Source organism: Lolium rigidum, chromosome 3 (assembly GCF_022539505.1).
Source record: "Lolium rigidum isolate FL_2022 chromosome 3, APGP_CSIRO_Lrig_0.1, whole genome shotgun sequence".
NCBI lineage: Eukaryota > Viridiplantae > Streptophyta > Magnoliopsida > Poales > Poaceae > Lolium > Lolium rigidum.
Window position 1 is genome coordinate 407,664,295 of NC_061510.1, and position 20,059 is coordinate 407,684,353.

A 20,059-nucleotide genomic window follows, 5' to 3' on the forward strand; every position below is an offset into this window, starting at 1 on the left:
CTTCCCATCTAATCGCAAACCCTCCCCCGGATCCTCATACGTCCATTCGGCCCCAACTTAAGCCATCCTATGGCATCTGCTCGTTCACCACGACGACAAGACCACTATTATAATCATCATAAATAGGAGGCAAAGTATCATCAAAGAAAATTTTCTCCTCAATGCTTGGGGGACTAAAAAGATCATGAAAACCAGCTTCCCCAAGCTTAGAACTATCTACATTATTATCAACAATGGTGTTCAAAGCGTTCATACTAATATTACTACCGAGCATGCAAATAAGATTCCATAGGTTTTTTAATTTTCGCATCAAACAATCCATGTTTTAAATCAGGAAATAGAATAAGAAGCTCATTGTTGTCCATTATGCCAAACTAGTGTAAACAAGAAACAAAAAGATGCAATTGCAGGATCTAAAGGAAATAGCTTCGAGCACTAACACAATGGCGCCAGAAAAGTACTGTTACCTGGAACCGGAGTATGAGTGCCTTTTTACCTTTCCTCCCCGGCAATGGCGCCAGAAAAGTGCTTGATGTCTACGGGAGCTTCTATTCTTGTAGACATTGTTGAGCCTCCAAGAGCAGAGGTTTGTAGAACAGCAGCAAGTTTCCCTTAAGTGGATCACCCAAGGTTTATCGATCTCAGGGAGGAAGAGGTCAAAGATATCCCTCTCAAGCAACCCTGCAACCACAAAGCAAGAAGTCTCTTGTGTCCCCAACACACCTAATAGGTGCACTAGTTCGGCGAAGAGATAGTGAAATACAGGTGGTATGAATGAATATGAGCAGTAGTAACGGCGTGTAGTTGATGGTGGTAATATCGTAGCAGTAGTAACGCAGCTGTAGTAACGCAGCAGTAGTAACGCAGTAAAACAGTAAACAAGCAGCGATAGCAGTATTTAGGAACAAGGCCTAGAGATTAGACTTTCACTAGTGGACACTCTCAACATTGATCACATAACAGAATAGATAGATGCATACTCTACACTCTTGTTGGATGATGAACACATTGCGTAGGATTACACGAACCCTCAATGCTGGAGTTAACAAGCTCCACAATTCAATGTTCATATTTAAATAACCTTAGAGTGCATGAAAGATCAATTCGACTAAACCAAGTACTAACATAGTATGCACACTGTCACCTTCACACCATGTAGGAGGAATAGATCACATTAATACCATCATAGCAATAGTTAACTTCATAATCTACAAGAGATCATAATCATAGCATACACCAAGTACTAACACGGATGCACACACTGTCACCATTACACCGTGTAGGAGGAATAAAACTACTTTAATAACATTGCTAGAGTAGCACATAGATAAATTGTGATACAAAACACATTGCAATCATAAAGAGATATAAGTAAGCACTTCACTATGCCATTCATAACAGTGAATAAGTATTCTGTGAAATATAGCCTAAGAGACCCACACGGTGCACACACTGTCACCTTTACACACGTGGGACAAGGAGTCTCCGAAGATCACATAAGTAAAACTCACTTGACTAGCACAATGACATCTAGATTACAAGCATCATCATATGAATCTCAATCATAAGGCAGCTCATGAGATTATTGTATTGAAGCACGTAGGAGAGAGATGAACCACATAGCTACCGGTACAGCCCCAAGCCTCGATGGAGAACTACTCCCTCCTCATGGGAGCAGCAGCGGTGATGAAGATGGCGGTGGAGATGGCAGCGATGTCGATGGAGAAGCCTTCCGGGGGCACTTCCCCGCTCCGGCAGCGTGCCGGAACAGAGACTCCTGTCCCCCAGATCTTGGCTTCGCGATGGCGGCGGCTCTGGAAGGTTTCGTCCTCTGTAATAGGGTTTTCGCGACGGAGGCTTTAAATAGGCGGAAGGGCAGCCTCGGAGGGGGCCTGGGGCCACCACACCATAGGGCGGCGCGGCCCCCCTCCGGCCGCGCCGGGTGTGGTGTGGGGCCCCCGTGGGCTTCCCTCCGGCGGCTCTCGGGTGTTCTGGATGGTTCCGGAAAAATAGGAACCCGGGTCTTGATTTCGTCCGATTCCGAGAATATTTCGTTACTAGGATTTCTGAAACCAAAAACAGCAGAAAACAGGAACTGGCACTTCGGTATCTTGTTAATAGGTTAGTTCCAGAAAATGCACGAATATGACATAAAGTGTGCATAAAACATGTAGATAACAACAATAATGTGGCATGGAACACAAGAAATTATCGATACGTCGGAGACATATCAGTTGTCTTCTCCTATTATGCCATCATGTTTAGATCTTGTGAGTTGCCTATCATGATCAAGATTATCTATTTGTAATGCTACATGTTGTGTTTGTTGGGATCCGATGAATATGGAATACTATGTCAAGTTGATTATTGATCTATCATATATGTTATTTATGATCTTGCATGCTCTTCGTTTCTAGTAGAGGCTCTGGCCAAGTTGATACTTGTAACTCCAAGAGGGAGTATTTATGCTAGATAGTGGGTTCATGCCTCCATTGAATCTGGGACAGTGACAGAAAGTTCTAAGGTTGTGGATGTGCTGTTGCTGTTATCACCAGAATTTGACAAGATCAGAGGTGGGCCGCGATTACAGATGGGCTTGAAGAATATATATGGAAGAGATACATGAATCGGCCTTGTATACAAAGTTTGGGCTAGTTTTCCCGTGTATCTGTAACATAGTAGGATACGTGTCGGTTAGATAGAGTTTGGCTCGTGCCCGGTTGGGATTATTCCCACGTTAGAAAGTCTACGGACTATAAATATGTATCTAGGGTTTATGAAATAAACAACAATCACGTTCACCACAATCATGTATCTAGGGTTTATGAAATATGTCTCGAGGGTTTCTTCCGGGTAAGCATCATGCTGCCTAGATCGCATCTTGCGATCTAGGCAGTACACGTTTATTCGTTGTTCATGCGTTGCTTGTGCTGAAGCCTTTTTGATGGCGAGCAACGTAGTTATCATAGATGTGTTAGGGTTAGCATTGTTCATCGTATCATATGCTCTCGTCGTGCAACCCTTAGACGTCTAGCCGTCCTTACACCTATCTTAGGTGTAAGGGCGGCACCCCGCTTGATCATTATTTAGTAGATCCGATCCGTTATGATTGCTCCTTGTTCTTCAAGGATTAGTTTAATATCTGCATAGTTAGGCCTTACAAACGGGTTGAAGGATCCAGAGTGGCGCGTAGGGTGTAGTTTGCTAGCCCTAGACAGGATGTTCCGGGGATCAACTTCGTGTTGGTTTTTAGGCCTTGTCTAGGGTCGGCTTACGATCACCGTGCGTGGCCGCCGAGCTCAATCACGAGTAGGATGTTCCGATTATGCGGTGAAAACCCTAAATCGTAGTAGGTCGTTTTAGCTTTATTTTGATCAAGCAGGACCACCATCCGATCGTACACCTCGTACGGATCATGGGTGGATCGGCTCCTTGAGCCGATTCACGGGACAACCCGAAAGCCGATCGAGGCTCGTATTTAATGTTTACGTGTATGCCATGCAGGAAACTAAGCGAGGCACATCCAACACCTTCCCGACCAGGTATAGGTTGGGTGGCACGCCCTTGCACCAGCATCGGACGTGCGTGCCGAGTCTTTGCGGGCCGTCGCTCGGAGGGACCAGGGCCAGCCGCAGTCCTGGGAGCCTCCCGGCTCTACAGTGTTGCCCGTCGCTGCTCGCCGGTGGGTTTCTGACCACAACAGTTGCCACTAGGGATAAAACATCAATGCTTTGTCTAATGATATTTGTATTGTTTACATTACGCACAGTACTTAATGCAATTGTCTGTTGTTTGCAACTTAATACTGGAAGGGGTGCGGATGCTAACCCGAAGGTGGACTTTTTAGGCATAGATGCATGCTGGTTGGCGGTCTTTGTTCTTTATCGTAATGCCCTAAGTAAATCTCATAGTAGTCATCATGATATGTATGTGCATTGTTATGCCCTCTCTATTTGTCAATTTCCCAACTGTAATTTGTTTACCCAACATGTTATTTATCTTATTGGAGAGACACCACTAGTGAACTGTGGACCCCGGTCCATTCTTTTACATCTGAAATACAACCTTCGCAATCATTGTTCTCTTTTGTTTTCACGCAAGCAAACATCATTTTCCACACCATACGTTTAATCCTTTGTTTTCAGCAAGCCGGTGAGATTGACAACCTCACTGTTAAGTTGGGGCAAAGTAGTTTGATTGTGTTGTGCAGGTTCCACGTTGGCACCGGAATCCCTGGTGTTGCGCCGCACTACACTCCTTCACCAACAACCTTCACGTGGTCTTCATCTCCTACTGGTTCGATAACCTTGGTTTCTTACTGAGGGAAAACTCGCTGTTGTACTCATCATACCTTCCTCTTGGGGTTCCCAACGGACGTGTGCTTTACCGTCACAAGCAAAGGTATGCACACTGTCACCTTCACACCATGGAACAAGGTGTCTCCGGAGATCACATAATAAAACCACTTGAGTAGCATAATAGTTGAAGAACAATATCTACTTATTCAACAAGATTACAAAGCTCATGATCACATAAAGATCATACCATGGGAGAGAGATAGACCACATAGCTACCGGTAAAGCCCTCGGTCTCGGGGGTGAACTACTCCCTCCTCATCATGGTAGTCAGCAACATCAATGAAGATGGCAGTGGAGTCGATGGAGACGGCTCCAGGGGAAATTTCCCGTCCCAGCAGGGTGCCGGAACAGAGACTTCTGTCCCTTGAAACATGTCTTCGATGGCGGTAGAGCTACGAACTTTTCGTGGACGGATGCTGATTGATTTAGGGTTTTCACGTCGGGAGGAAATTTATAGGCTGAAGGGCGAGGTCGTTGGGCGCCCGAGGGCCCCAAACCATGCCTAGGCGCGGTCAAGAGTGGGCCCGTGCCTAGGGGTGGTGTGGCCACCTCGGTGACCTCCTCCGTCTCTGCTTTCGACTCCATGTCACGCGTGGGCTATTTGGACCATCTGTGTTGTCGTTCCTAGGCAATTACAACCAACTATGGCGCCTCCTAGCCAATTCCACTGAAAGACGTCGTGTGTGAGCTATTTTCCCATCACCTATATAATTTAATCTGTTGAATATTGTATTCTTTTCTAAATACATCTGTATCTACACATTGAAATGCAATCAGGTACATTTATATCTAGATAAAGTTGTGACATTTATTTTGGAACGGATGTGGTACTATAGTGAGAAAATAATTAAGAAAACATACAACCCCTCCGTCCATAAAAAGATGTCGGAAGTTTGTCTAAATTTAGATGTATCTAGACACTAAAGAGTGTCTAGATACATCTAAATTTAGACAAACTTCCGACATCTTTTTATGTACAGACAAGCTTCATTTGTAGTGAAATGTCGACTTGGGTGAGAGATGAACAAGTGGAGGAAAGTAATCAAGAACAATCATTAACAGAGAATAGTGAAAGCATTAAGTTAGCCTTGGTTCACTGCCCGATCTTAACTCGATTTTTAATTAGGCCAGCTCTTGGCCGCTAGGACATCATGCAGTTATCGAGTTCATTTTGTTGATGATGTTACATGAGTTCAGCAAGATCTCCCTATAATTTGTCATGTCATCACGTCTCTCTTTTTACAAGATGAAGCAGAGTGCATGCCCGAGGTTTTCTTGGGAATAAAACACCTACGCCTCGGCTTCCATATCACAGGTAGAAATCCTATCTCCTCGTCGGAGTTTTCGTCAATTACTTGCTTTTTTCTAGTCTTTAGCCTAATGATCTTTGACTAGGTTCTATTGTTCTCGTTAGTTGCTTCATCTTGTTTTGCAATGAATACCTTGGTTGTGCCCTTTCTTCCCTTTTTGGTTATCACAGTTTTACCGTGAATTGCGAAGCAATTTGGTCGTGATTGTGGCGATGCTAGCATTTCCTTTGTAGCGGCGTTGCCTTCTAAGTCTGTCGTGGGGTTAAGTTTCCATACCTTAGTTTCCCTAGTAGGGTCCCGCATTGGCTTCGGAAGTTCTTTTATATGAAAGAAACTGCTGAGCGGGGGGGGGGGGGGTCAATCTATAACTCCACTGTACTTCTCTGTAATCAACCATCCTAGAAATCTGGAGGCAATTCCTCGAGCGGATGATATGGATATTTAGGGGTTCGTAGCATAGAAAATAAAAAATTCTACTTCAAGAACAAATGAAACCAAGATCCAATCTATGGAAAGCCAAGATCCAATATATGAGATCTATGCAACGAGATAGATGAGAAACTAACCCCCGTAGATCCAAAGTGTTAACGAGATCAGATCTCGTGGTTGATGTAGATATACACTTGATGAACTTCGGTTCGTGTTGCAGTCCTTTCCAGCGTTGCGATCGGGCAGTACTTCCATACTCAGTCAGACATACGGTGTCGATGATGATGCCCTCTCCCTGTTCCAGCGGGGCAGTGGATTTAGTAGATCCCCTCGAAATCCTAGCAGCACGACAGCGTGGTGATGGTGGTGGAGGAGAAATCCTGTAGGGCTTCGGCAAGCCTGCACAAGATAGAGGGAGGAGGGAGAGTGGGGGCGGCTAGGGTTTCAGGGGATGTTGTGTTGGGCCCCAACTCTCCCCTCCCTCTTATATAGGCGTGGGGGGATGCCTTGGCCCCTCCACCATGCTCTAGGGTCAGCCAAAAAAGGGGGGGGGGGCAACTCCCCCAAGTTAAGTTCCTATTTTCAAGGGATTTGATCTTATCCACTTGATCTAGGCGCATGGGCCTTGGGGGGCTGGTGTGCCTAGCCCATGTGGGCCTATGCAACCCCTCCGATCCATGTTGGTCGTCCGAGATAGGTGGGCCCCACTATGGTACCCTCTGGAACCTTCTAGAACCTCCGGTACAATACCGACAAATCCTGAACTTTTCCGGTAACCGCGAAAATGACTTCCCATATATGAATCGTTCTCCTAACTATTCCGAACCTCCTCGTGATGTCCTAGATCCAATCCGAGACTCCGAACAACATTCAGTCTCCATCTCATATTCCATATCTACTTAAAACAACATCGAACCTTAAGTGTGTCACCCTACGGTTTGCGAATGATGCATGCATGATCGAGACACCTCTCCGATCAATATCGAACAACGAGGCCTAGAGATACATAACGGCTCCCACATATTCAACGATGACTTCATGATTGAAAGAACCATAAATATTCGTTACCAATTCGCTTTGTCGCACGATACTTTATTTATCCGAGATTCGATCATCGGTATCTCCATACCTAGTTCAATCGCGTTACTGATAAGTACTCTTTACTCGTTTTGTGATACGACATCCCTTGTGACCTAGTCACATGCTTGCAAGATCATTTGGATATCTATCCGTCATTTCACCGAGCGGTCCCAGAGTATATCTATCCGTCATTTGGATGGAGAAATCCCGCTCTTGATCCATGCGCTTCAACTCATACTTTTAGAATACCCAATGCCACCTTTATAACCACCCAATTACGAACTGGCGTTTGATGTCATCAAAGCATTCCCCCGATGTTGGTGATTAACATGATCTCATGGTTGAAGGATTAAAGTGATTCCATTATTATTTCTACATGGTTCATCGAAAGCTACCAAAGTAACTAACTACTATTAGTTCCTGCATGCTACGTTGTGCTTTTCTGCCACCAGTGTAGGGAATGCAACATTAACTCATTTGTTACTATGATATAAAACAATTGTGTGACATATGATTCTTCAAAAGATGCAACATTAACTTGTTTCTCTTACTTCACATCGCCATCACACATGGAACGCTGAACATATTGGTTTGCATTCCCTATTCAAGTTCACATATGATGCCACTATATTCTATATCTGCTTAGTGCTAAGGTATGTTGTTAACTAACCTCCATGTGTTGCTTGTATGCCATCTGGTATGGTCCTTAGAAAGCTGCAACATTAACTTGCTTCTCTTAGTTTGCGTGGCGCTAACACATGGAACACTTAACATAGTGGCTTGCATTCCCTCTTGTAGAAGTTGATGATGATGCCACTATATTCTGTATCTGGTCGATCTGAAGCTCTAGAATTAACTATCCTGTATGTTTTGTTCATTACAAATTTTATATCATGAATTATATTGAGTTTCATTCCCTCCTCTACAAGTTCAGGAGTGATGCCATTATAATTCCTATCTGGTTTTGGTAATTGAGTATGTCAATTCGCATTCCCGGCTCTATAATGTTGCCATCGTAAAAAGTTCTAATACTCAACGTCCAATTTTCGTCAGGTATGGCCCCTTTTTCATCGCCAATGGGCCTAACCCGACGATATGGGTTCTGTGGTCCAAACTGCATCAGGTAAAGTCCTACCACGTTTTTTTCGGTTCATCGCGTTCGGGCGCCCTTCCACCACGGAAAATCGGACCGTTGCAGAAGTGTTTTCGGGAGCCCGTTGACTGCTGACGTCATGCAAACTGACACGTGGCAGACGCCGTTAAGTGTCAGTTAACGCCGTTAACCGGCTGAAACCCCGTGGTAGATGGTAGGCCCACACGATGCCTACCACGCCTTAAGCGGGCCGGCCCATTTAGTTTGCAGGTCAGGCCAGCTGACTTAGTTTGACCGGTCAACTATATAACTGGGCTGGTCTATTAGGTACGTGGGCCGGGCCTAACCTCTAAGGTTGACTGGTCAAAACGTAAATGGGCCGGCCCGCTAAGCATGTGGGCCGGGCCGAATGCCTTCGTTTGATTGGTCAACAGGCAAACGGGCCGGCCCACTAAGCATGTGGGGCCCACTTTCCTGTTACCGGGCCGACCCGTTTAATAAGTGGTATCCACTATAAAGCAAGTGGGCAGGCCGAATAAGTTAGTGGGCTGGCCCACTAAGCATGTGGGTCCCACTTTCTTGTTATTGGGTCGGCCCAGTTAGTAAGTGGGGTCCACAATAAAGCAAGTGGGCTGGCCCAACAAGTTATTGGGCCGGCCCAAAAAAATAGGTGGGGCCCACTTTCCTGTTAACGGGCCAACCCAGTTAGTAAGTGGGTCCACCATAAAGCAAGTGGGCTGGCCCAACATGTTAGTGGGCCGGCCCAATAAAAGGTGGGGCCCACTTTCATGCTAACGGGCTGGCCCAGTTTGTAAGTGGGATCCACCATAAATCACGTGGGCTGGCCTAATAAGTTAATGGGCCAGCCCAATAAGAGGTGGGGCCCATTTTCCTAATAACGGGCCAGCCCAGTTAGCAAATGGGTCCACCATAAAGCAAATTGGGCTGGCCCAATAAGGAAGTGGGCCGGCGCAAAAACAAAGTGGGACCCACTATCCTGTTACCGGGCCGGCCCAGTTAACAAGTGGGCTAGCCCAATAATCACGTGGGGCCCACTTTCCTGTACATGGCGGCCCAGTTAGTGAGTAGGGTCCACCTTAAAGAAAGTGGGTTGGCCCAATAAGTAAGTGAGCGGGCCCGTTTAGTTGGTGGTTCGGTCCATTACATAATATGTGGGCCCAATAGTCTTGTTGGGCCGGCCCATCTGCGAATTGCTATGTTTATATGCCGGCCTGTTAGGCACTTCAGGATTTTGCGGGCCGGCCCATATGTGATTTCTCTTAATTGGATCGTTGAAGGGATGTGAATTTGTGATTTAGATTGCGTAGCACATAGAAAGATACTGAGAATATTTACGCTGCACATGATTTCTGTCGGATAGCCTCACTTACCACAAGCACCATAAAAAGAATGTGCGAACGAACTATAGAAACTAACTAAATATTACATCAGCTGCAAGGATTTGAAAAAATATTACAGAACCCAGAGAAATTGAATGGTAATTAAACCTAGCAACATAATGAAGCGATTCGGCAATCTTTTAAGTTGTCCGTGCACCACCTATATCTGAAACAAAGATATTACAAGTTAAGATAGCAACAATGGAAAGGCAAAGACACTACAATGTTGTTTGCTGAAGAATTTGGAACTCACCATTTCATCGTTATAACAAGATCATTGTAATGCGCACAGATAGTCTACCGATATGGGGCTAATATAGACTACCAATAAGCAAACAAAGAGTGCATGTCGGATACCAACAGCCAATATAACAGAGCACGTTAGAATGAAACAACAGACTTACTACTGTCGAGTCCCATGCAGCTCACCTGGTTGCTGCACTTGAAGATGTCCAATGTTGCCCTTATTTTTGAAGGGAGTTATTTGTTACTCTACATCAAGACACGATCAGTCATACATACGAGTTCCATCCAGCATGATAAACAGAATTATGTACTCCCTCCGTCCCGGTGGTATTCATGCATTGAACACCAAAAATAGTGAGCGATGTGGCATGAATCTCCCTAGAATGTGTGTTCATGCATATATACACACGGGCAGGGATCACATATGGGCAGACCTGAAAAATCCTAAAGCGCCTTACAGGCCGGCATCTCACATAGCAAATCGAAGATGGGTTTGCCCAATAAAAAACAACGGGCCTCAAGGATCTCGACCCAACAAGGCTATTGGGCCTTACTATGCCCATATGTATTATGTAGTGGGCTTATGGGCCGACCCATCAACTAAACGGACCAACCCAGTTAACGTGTTGACCGGACAAAAGATTATACAGGGCTGACCCATTAACTAAATCGGCAATTAAAATTTTCATACGACCGGTCAAACAAATGAATTTAGCCCGGCCCACAACCTAAACGGGCCAGCCCAGTTATCCTGCTGACCGGTCAAATGAAGACATTAGGCCCGGCCCACGTGTTTAGTGGGTTGACCTAGTTATCCTGTTGACCGGTCAAACAAATACATTTGGCCCAGCCAACATGCTTATTGGACCGACCCAGTTGACATGTTGACTGGTCAAACGAAGTAATTCAGCCCAGCCCACATGCTTATTGGGCCAACCCAGTTGTCATGTTGACCGGTCAAACAAAGACATTCAGCCTGGCCCACGTGCTTAGTGGGCGAACCCATATACATGATTGATCGGTCAAACCAAGAAATTCGATCCAGCCCACTAGGTGAATGGGCTGGCCCATTTAAGTTCTGACCAGTCAAACTAAGAAATTAGGCACGACCCACATACCTAATTGACCAGCCCAGTTATATATTTTATCGATCAAACCAAGTCAGCTGGCCTGGCCCGCAAACTAAATGGGCCGTCCTGCTTAGGGTGTGACATGCCTTGTGTGGGCCTACCATCTACCACGGGTATTCAGCCAGTTAACGACGTTAACGGACAGTTAACAACGTCTGCCACGTGTCAGTTTGCATGACGTCAGAAGTCAACAACCTCCGGAAAACTCTTTTGCAGCGGTCCGATTTTTTGTGGCCAAAGGGCATCAAAACGCAACACACCAAAAAATCCGTGGTAATTCCTTACCTGGCGTAGTATGCACCACAGAACCCATATCGTCTGGTTAGGCTCATAGGCGACGAAAAAGGGCCATTACTTGACGAAAATTTGACGTCCTAGATAACAACTTTTCTTGTAGTGTAAGTTAATTATGTCGACTGTCTAGGTTTTCATAAAGGCCAGCATGATAGAGGTTGATAGTTTGAATAAGAGGCTTGTAGAGGCCGAGCGGAAGAAAAAAACTACACGACGAAATTGGGGGAGATGAAGAGTAAGAAACTATTGTAGGCAAACTTGAGAAATCCCCGATGAGTTGATACTACTCGACTTGAACAAGAATTGGAGAAAATCAATGGCGGATCACCCAATTGTCTCAAGAACGTGACGAGCTGCTAAACTAGGCTTACCATAAGGAATATTGCACGGCGAGAATGTCACCTTAAAACTTCGATTGAGTGATATAAGCATGGGTACTAATCAAACTGCTAAGGACCTTGTGTGGGATGCACCTACATACACGCCGTCCATCCAAAGACACAACATTATAGGAAATCGTGTGCATGCTATGGTAGTGATGATGAGGAAGTTGATCCATTATTTTGCTCGGTCAGATACACCACCGAAGCTGATTGATGAGTTGATCACTGCAATGCACCACATTCCTAGTATTGATGACTAGATGAGGCATTATGCAAGTCATCAGGATGCCCCTCTAGTGTTTGGCCTTGTTGCTTCTCATCACCCGCGCATCAATATTTCAAATGCCACCATTGGATATTCAACTATCGTGGACAAAGCCATCCAACGAGTCCGTTTATGCGCAACTCGTGTGGCGAGGAGTGGATACATCAATCGTGTTATGGGGACCACCATTTCCCGTGAAGATGTAGGCCCTGGAGTGTATTCAGATTATGTAACAATGACCCCTTTCGCTACTGTTGCATAAGGCAAGTTCACAACCATCTTATTCTCAATTGATGATGCGAGTTGGGATGCGGAGGTCGTTGTCTCAGATCCTTTTGGTAAGGATGAATGGCGTTAGAGCCCCTTAGAGATTTTGTCAAAAAATTCTTTGTTCAAGTTTATGCATGTACATTTATTCTTTGTAATGCAATGACTTGGCAAGTGTGCCCCTTTTAGCGAGATTTTTTGGATTCCCCTATGTAGGAAATATAGTCATCCGGTCTTCATAAGCTTATTCTCAATTGAGAATTTCTATTGTGGACTTTGCACTCGATCAGCTATTTTTCTGTCCCTGAAAAGCAAAATGTTTGATGCTACCGGCTTGACTTCAAATTAGCAACCCCCGGTGCGGGTTTGTCGTCAGCGCTTGCTTCTTGCGAAGATGATGTTGCCTTTTTTGTATGGTCTTCGTGTGGTAAAGCGAACTATTATGTGTGGTTTTCAGCCTCTCAGTCCCTCGTGTTTTGCCTTATGTTGCCGCTCCAAGTTTAGGCGCGTGCACATTTGACGCTTTAGTGTAATGCCTTATCTGGTTTCGTGTAGTTTTTAATGCACTATATAATGTTGTAGCCCTAGAGGTAGAGGATAGTCGAGCATGCCACTCCATTTGGCGCTCTTTTTCGGTGCCTTTTATGGATAATCTAAGTCTCCTTTTCATGGTCAAGCAAACTTTTCTGAAGAGTTAACAAGCCAGCTAGGAGCACTTCCCCACATGACTTGGCTTCTGCTAGTCACAATTAAGGATAACAATAGATGAAGGTTTTGTTGTTTGTTTGTTGGAGATACACCTAGTGTTGAGAAACACAGCAAGGCGACTAACTCTCTTTGGGGACTGAATGTGTATGATGAGTGTTGAAAATTCAGAGGTTTGTTGCAAGCTAAGTGCAAAGGTTGCGTCTCTCGGGGTATCCTGGGCCGCGATTTATTTCATCATGGACGGAGCCTATTGACTTCTAATAGGTATGGTCTATCAAGGTTCCCCCCTGAAGTGCACAACTTTTATCCTGTGAGTTACAAAAATAACTATTACTAGATAATCCGATAGGGCAGTCTAACAAAAACTAAATATTGTGTATTTTCCAATGAGAAAGAATCTATCTGACACCATATCTTTGGCGTGGTGGCCAAATCCATTTTAAGTAGTATGTCAAGTTTCCTTAACATGCCAATAGGCGTGGCAGCTAGATTCAGAATCTCTAGCAAAAAAATCACACATATTGGCATGTTATGGAGACTTTGTATGTCATCTTCTTCTATGTCATGGAGTGTTAAGCAAGTCTAGAATTATTTAGTATTTAATAATGTTGTTTAGGTGAATATTAAGTTGGTTAGGTGTCTAGTCCTGAAAAAAAAACCATGAGGTGGACATTAGAATAAGGCTCTAGAATAAAAGAGGATGTGTTGGACATGATGATCTCTTTATGTCTCTGAATTTTATCACTCTTTGGGAATCCACTACAGATAGGGTGGAACTAGAGGTCTAGTTTTGGGCTCTCAAAGGGGGTGAACCTTCTCTCCTATAATTCTCCCTTGCTGCCCTCGCTGATGCCATGCTTGGAGGTTGCTCAATACTAAAGATCTCTGACTCACAACCTATATCCTGATTCAAATCCCTCCCCCTACCCTAGGAAATACTCGCCATGGAGCAGGATCAAGACAAACAAAATATTGAGTGCGCTCATTTTATTTAAAAAATCTAATATAAGATCTATCATTCCATAAAAGTTTTCTTCGCCATTGTGATTTATTATCATCATATCGTCTACCGCATCCATCTAATATAAGCAAGCCCCAGAGGTTTCAGCCCTAGCAGCACACACATCTAGATTGATATCGACACAACTCCGTAGCAACCCATGTGGAAAGAAACGCACGGGAATGTACTTTATCTAGCTCACCAATGACGAAATAGGCTTGTGCAACAACAATGATGACGGAAGGGGTCAAGGAGAGGTAGCTAGGGAGGTGGAGACAGACGGTGTGAAAATATACAAGATCTAACGTGAGCTCCTTATAATTTTCCTTAATTACAAGAGACGAGCTACGGGCAAGCAAATCGAGAAGGCATGGAGCGAGGAGGAGAAATCATTACTTGGGAATCCGAGAGGTCGTACTCGTCTACAAGGTCCCACTGAATAAAGCTTGTTTCGCAGGGCTCCGGCATGGAGGTGGAGGTGTTGAATGGGAAGCCGGGATGGGATTCATGGGTTGGCGGCGACAGATCGAATCGGGGTGATGGGGGCAACTCATATCGTGGTGACACGGGTAGCTTGAACCATTGTGGCATGGATATGGGGGCGTCCACACCAAGCATGAGGTTGGCGCACATGCGAATCTTCATGGCTCCTTGCTAGGATCAGAGTGGAGAAAATGGTGTAAAGAGATCTGGAGAGGTAACTCTAGCTAGGGTTTGCGATTTGCGTGGAAGATGGATGTGTCAAGACGAGGTATGACACAGGACGAGGACGCTACTATGACGTTGAGGGGGGTCCACCTTCCATATATGGAGCTGATTTTTCTTAAGAGGATGAGTTAAGAACATCTATGGTTGGAATTGTTTGCACCTCATATGGAACAATAAATCAATGTGTGTGCTGGTTGGTTTTACAGTTTAACTAACTTGCGGCAAGCTAGTGTTGATTTTTTAAAAAAAAATTGTACTCTCGGTCAACTAGAGATAAGAGATTTCTGAGTAGAACATCCGTATAAAGTAATGAATGAGCCCTAAATCCAGAGGTGACAAGAGCCTAATGGTCCAACCACTGTCCTCTTAGCCGCAAGCAACAACAGTTATTAAGTAATGAATGAACACCTAAGCCTAATCTAGATGTTTGTGCTATGATCCTGAATAAATCACTAAACATGTACCGTTACTTTCCCCTTTCTGTCACTGATGTTTTGTGGTAGCATGCCATTCTCCACTCATCCCACCTCTTCCCTTGATCGACTCGAATGATATTTGTACCTACAGATCATCAAGACGAGGCAACAAGACAAGGATACACGATTGCAAAACTCATATTCAATCCTTACACATAACATAATATTAGATGCACATGAATGCTGCGAGAATTCACCCCAACCCGCAGCCCGTGACTACTCACACATAATATCAAGATCAAATACAAAAATAGAAATCATTGTGCAAAATACTTAGATTGAAATCACAATATTCTTACAATGGTCGTCAATTCTCAAGGAGATCTCTATTACAATGGTGATGGCTATGGCTATGGAGGAGATATATAGGAGATGGAATGGATGAACTATGGTGATGGATCTCCTTCGGTGTGGTGCATATGGATTTGGTAGATGGCAACTCTGTTTGGCAACGAATGGCTCTCTTTTCAGCGGCGGTCCCTTCCTAACTTTTATAGGGTTTGACCTCGGGAACACAGCTCCGGGTGGTACAGGCGGATGGTACGGGCGGGGCTGGCCCGTACCGATGCCCGTTAAATCTCCTGGAACCGCCTTCCGAGTGTAGCCAACTTTCCATACTCCTGGCATCATTTTCTTCAGTAATTGCAGGTTCATTTGCCATTATGATGTGATTTCCTCCACAACATCCAAAAATAGAAGAGATTGCACATCTTTGCATTCATTAGGCATTAGTGGCAAGTTGAGAGGAAAACTTAGTCAATTTGTTGACTTATCTAAGGGTTAATTATGATTGTTCTACTACCAACCGAGTAAGACATTCATTACCAAAGAACTAATTATTTTCTACCTTTTCCTTAGCTAAACTCCAATCACTATGCCTAGACATTTTATCATCCATTGGAACCCTTAAGTATTTCATAGGAATCCTTAAGTATTTTATAGTTTTTCCACTTATGGTATTTGATGTCCGTATTTTAAATTAGAATGCACAAGGTTTAGATTGGATCAGATCTTCTTTCACTAAAACAGAGATGGACAATGATCAAACAAATGCCCGTAGATAAGAGTCATCACCTAAATGGTTTAGTTGGTCAATTTATCAAGACATGTTGTTATATCATCAAAGAGGACATGTATCAGCTAGGCGCTATGACTTTTTTATGAATGTTGTTTAAACCTAGAAATTATTAACATGGGTTATATTGCACTTATTCCTAAAATTCTAATTCCTGTTTCACGAAATAGAGCTAATAGTTTTGCTCAATTGTTGTTTGAGAAACATAACTAACCAACTCCCAAATGGATTACATAAAGTGATTTTATCGATTAAGCACAAAAATCAATAAGGATTTATAAAAGGTCTGAAGATCCAAGATTGCTTGGTTTGGGCCTTTGAATACATTTATCAGTGATCTTCTTTTGATCAAGATATTACATTGCTCAAATTAGAATTATCCAAAACTTTTGACAAAATGGATTGTGGTGCCATGTTGAAGAACATGATGCACATGGGAGTTAATGATAAATGGCCGGGATGGATCAAATCTGTTTTTGGATTAGGAAAATCTGCAATTTGTTGAATGTTGTCCTTGGGAGACATTTTTTTGCATGAGAGGAGAGCGGCGGGTAGAGCTTGTATATCACGTGCTTTTTATGCTAGCTCCTGATGTGCTTCAATCAGCAATCAAAGATACTTTTGGAAGGAACATTTTGATAGCTCTATGATGCGCGTAGATGACACGTCCGTTGGGAACCCCAAGAGGAAGGTGTGCTGCGCACAGCAGCAAGTTTTCCCTCAGTAAGAAACCAAGGTTTATCGAACCAGTAGGAGTCAAGAAGCACGTTGAAGGTTGATGGCGGCGGAGTGTAGTGCGGCGCAACACCAGGGATTCCGGCGCCAACGTGGAACCTGCACAACACAATCACAGAACTTTGCCCCAATGTGACAGTGAGGTTGTCAATCTCACCGGCTTGCTGTAAACAAAAGATTAAATGTATTTTGTGGAAGATGATGATTGTTTGCGAAGAACAGTAAAGAACAATCGCAGTAGATTGTATTTCAGATGTAAAGAATATGACCGGGGTCAACAGTTCACTAGTGGTGTCTCTCCCATAAGATAAACAGATGTTGGGTGAACAAATTACAGTTGGGCAATTGACAAATAAAGAAGGCATAACAATGCACATACATATATCATGATGAGTACTATGAGATTTAATCAAGGCATTACGACAAAGTACATAGACCGCTATCCAGCATGCATCTATGCCTAAAAAGTCACCTTCAGGTTATCATCCGAACCCCCTTAAGTATTAAGTTGTAAACAACAGACAATTGCATTAAGTATGTGATACGTCTCCAACGTATCGATAATTTCTTATGTTCCATGCCACATTATTGATGATACCTACATGTTTTATACACATTATATGTCATTATTATGCGTTTTCTGGAACTAACCTATTAACAAGATGCCGAAGTGCCAGTTCCTGTTTTCTGCTGTTTTTGGTTTCAGAAATCCTAGTAACGAAATATTCTCGGAATTGGACGAAATCAACGCCCAGGTTCCTATTTTGCCCGGAAGCATCCGGAACACCCGAGAGCCGCGGAGGGGGGCCACACAGGCCCCGGATGATAGGCCGGCGCGGCCCAGGCCCTGGCCGCGCCGCCTTATGGTGTCGTCGCCCCGTCGACCCTCCGACTCCGCCTCTTTGCCTATATAAAGGTCCCTGACCTAAAACCTCGATACGAAAAAGCCACGGTACGAGAAACCTTCCAGAGCCGCCGCCATCGCGAAGCCAAGATCTGGGGGACAGGAGTCTCTGTTCCGGCACGCCGCCGGGACGGGGAAGTGCCCTGATACGTCCAAAACGTATCTACTTTGCCGAACACTTTTGCTATTGTTTTGCCTCTAATTTGTGTATTTTGGATGCAACTAACACGGACTAACGCTGTTTTCAGCAGAACTGTTCTGGTGTCTCGTTTTTGTGCAGAAATCCAACTTTCAGGAAAAACCTCGGGATTTTGACGGAGCCAGAAGGACAATTCAAGTGGAGGCCCGAGGGCCCCACACCATAAGGCGGCGCGGCCTAGGGGGGGCCCGCGCGGCCCTATGGTGTGGCCCCCTCGGCTGGCCTCCGACGCCCTCCTTCGGACTATTTATCGGCCTCGACCTAAAAACGCACGGGAAGAAGTCGAAGTCGCCGTAAACCCTCCGAACGCCGCCACATCGCGAAACTCCGTCTCGGGAGCCGAAGTCTCCGTTCGGCACTCCGCCGGACGGGGAATTGGAGGAGATCATCACCGCCATCACCGCCAACGCCTCTCCATCAACCATCCATGTTTCCCCCATCCATGTGTGAGTAATTCCCCCGCTGTAGGCCGAAGGGGATGGTAGGGATTGGATGAGATTGGTCATGTTATAGCATAAGATTGTTTGGGCATAGTGCCTAGTGTCCGTAGATGGTACTTTTATGATATTGTTGCAACTTGTTATGCTTAATGCTTGTCACTAGGGCCCGAGTGCCATGATCTCAGATCTGAACATGTTATTGTTTCATCATGATATTCATTGTTTATGGTCTTACCTGCAAGTTGTATACACATGTCGCTGTCCGGAACCAATGGCCCCGAAGTGACAGAAATCGGGACAACCGGAGGGAATGGCAGTGACGTGAGGATCACATGTGTTCACGGAGTGTTAATGCTTTGCTCCGGTACTCTATTAAAAGGAGTACCTTAATATCCAGTAGTTTCCCTAGAGGCCCGGCTGCCACCGGCTGGTAGGACAAAAGATGTCGTGCAAGTTTCTCATTGCGAGCACGTACGACTATAATTGGAACACATGCCTATTGATTGATTAGTACTTGGATACCGTTTTATTATTATCTGCAAATGCCCTGCTATGATTGTTACATGAGTTTCTCTCATCCATGCAACGCTCGTCATCCGTCCCCGTGCCTACGATATTTTAATCCTGCTCGTTTACTAAAATCACTACTGCTGTCTTTGTTACTCTCTGCTGTTATTTCACTATCGCTACTACTATAAAACTGTTACTATCGATAAACTCTTGCGAGCAAGTCTGTTTCCAGTGCAGCTGAATTGACAACTCCGCTTGTTAAGGCTTTCAAGTATTCTTTGTCTCCCCTCGTGTCGAATCAATAAATTGGGTTTTACTTCCCTCGAAGATCGTTGCGATCCCCTATACTTGTGGGTCATCAAGACTATTTTCCGGCGCCGTTGCCGGGGAGCATAGCTTTATTTGGAAGTTCACTTGGATTGATATTGTTCGCTGCAAATTCTCCATCATGGGTAAAACTCGCGATACTAAGGTCGCCATATTACCATCCACTACAAGAAAAGGTACAACTCGAGTACCTCTGCTGCTTTTGATTCACCATCCGTGATTGATAAACTTGTTTCACCGCCACATGCTTCGCTTGCTTGGTACTTCTGCTGAATCTGAAAACTCTCATAATACTGATAATATTTCTGCTGTGCTTGATGATAGTGGTTCATTGGGAACTTTTCTAGATGCTACAATTGCTAGGTCTAGACAAATTGAAAATACTGAAACTCCTGATGTTACTACACCTTGTGGTTTGGCCACCTCGTGGTTTGGCCACCTCGTGGCCCCACTTCGTATGCTCTTCGGTCTTCTGGAAGGTTCGTGGCAAAATAGGCCCCTGGATCTTCGTTTCGTCCAATTCCGAGAATATTTTGTTACTAGGATTTCTGAAACCAAAAACAGCGAGAAAACAGCAATCGGCACTTCGGCATCTTGTTAATAGGTTAGTTCCGGAAAATGCACGAATATGACATAAAGTGTGCATAAAACATGTAGGTATCATCAATAATATGGCATAGAACATAAGAAATTATCGATACGTCGGAGACGTATCAACTCCC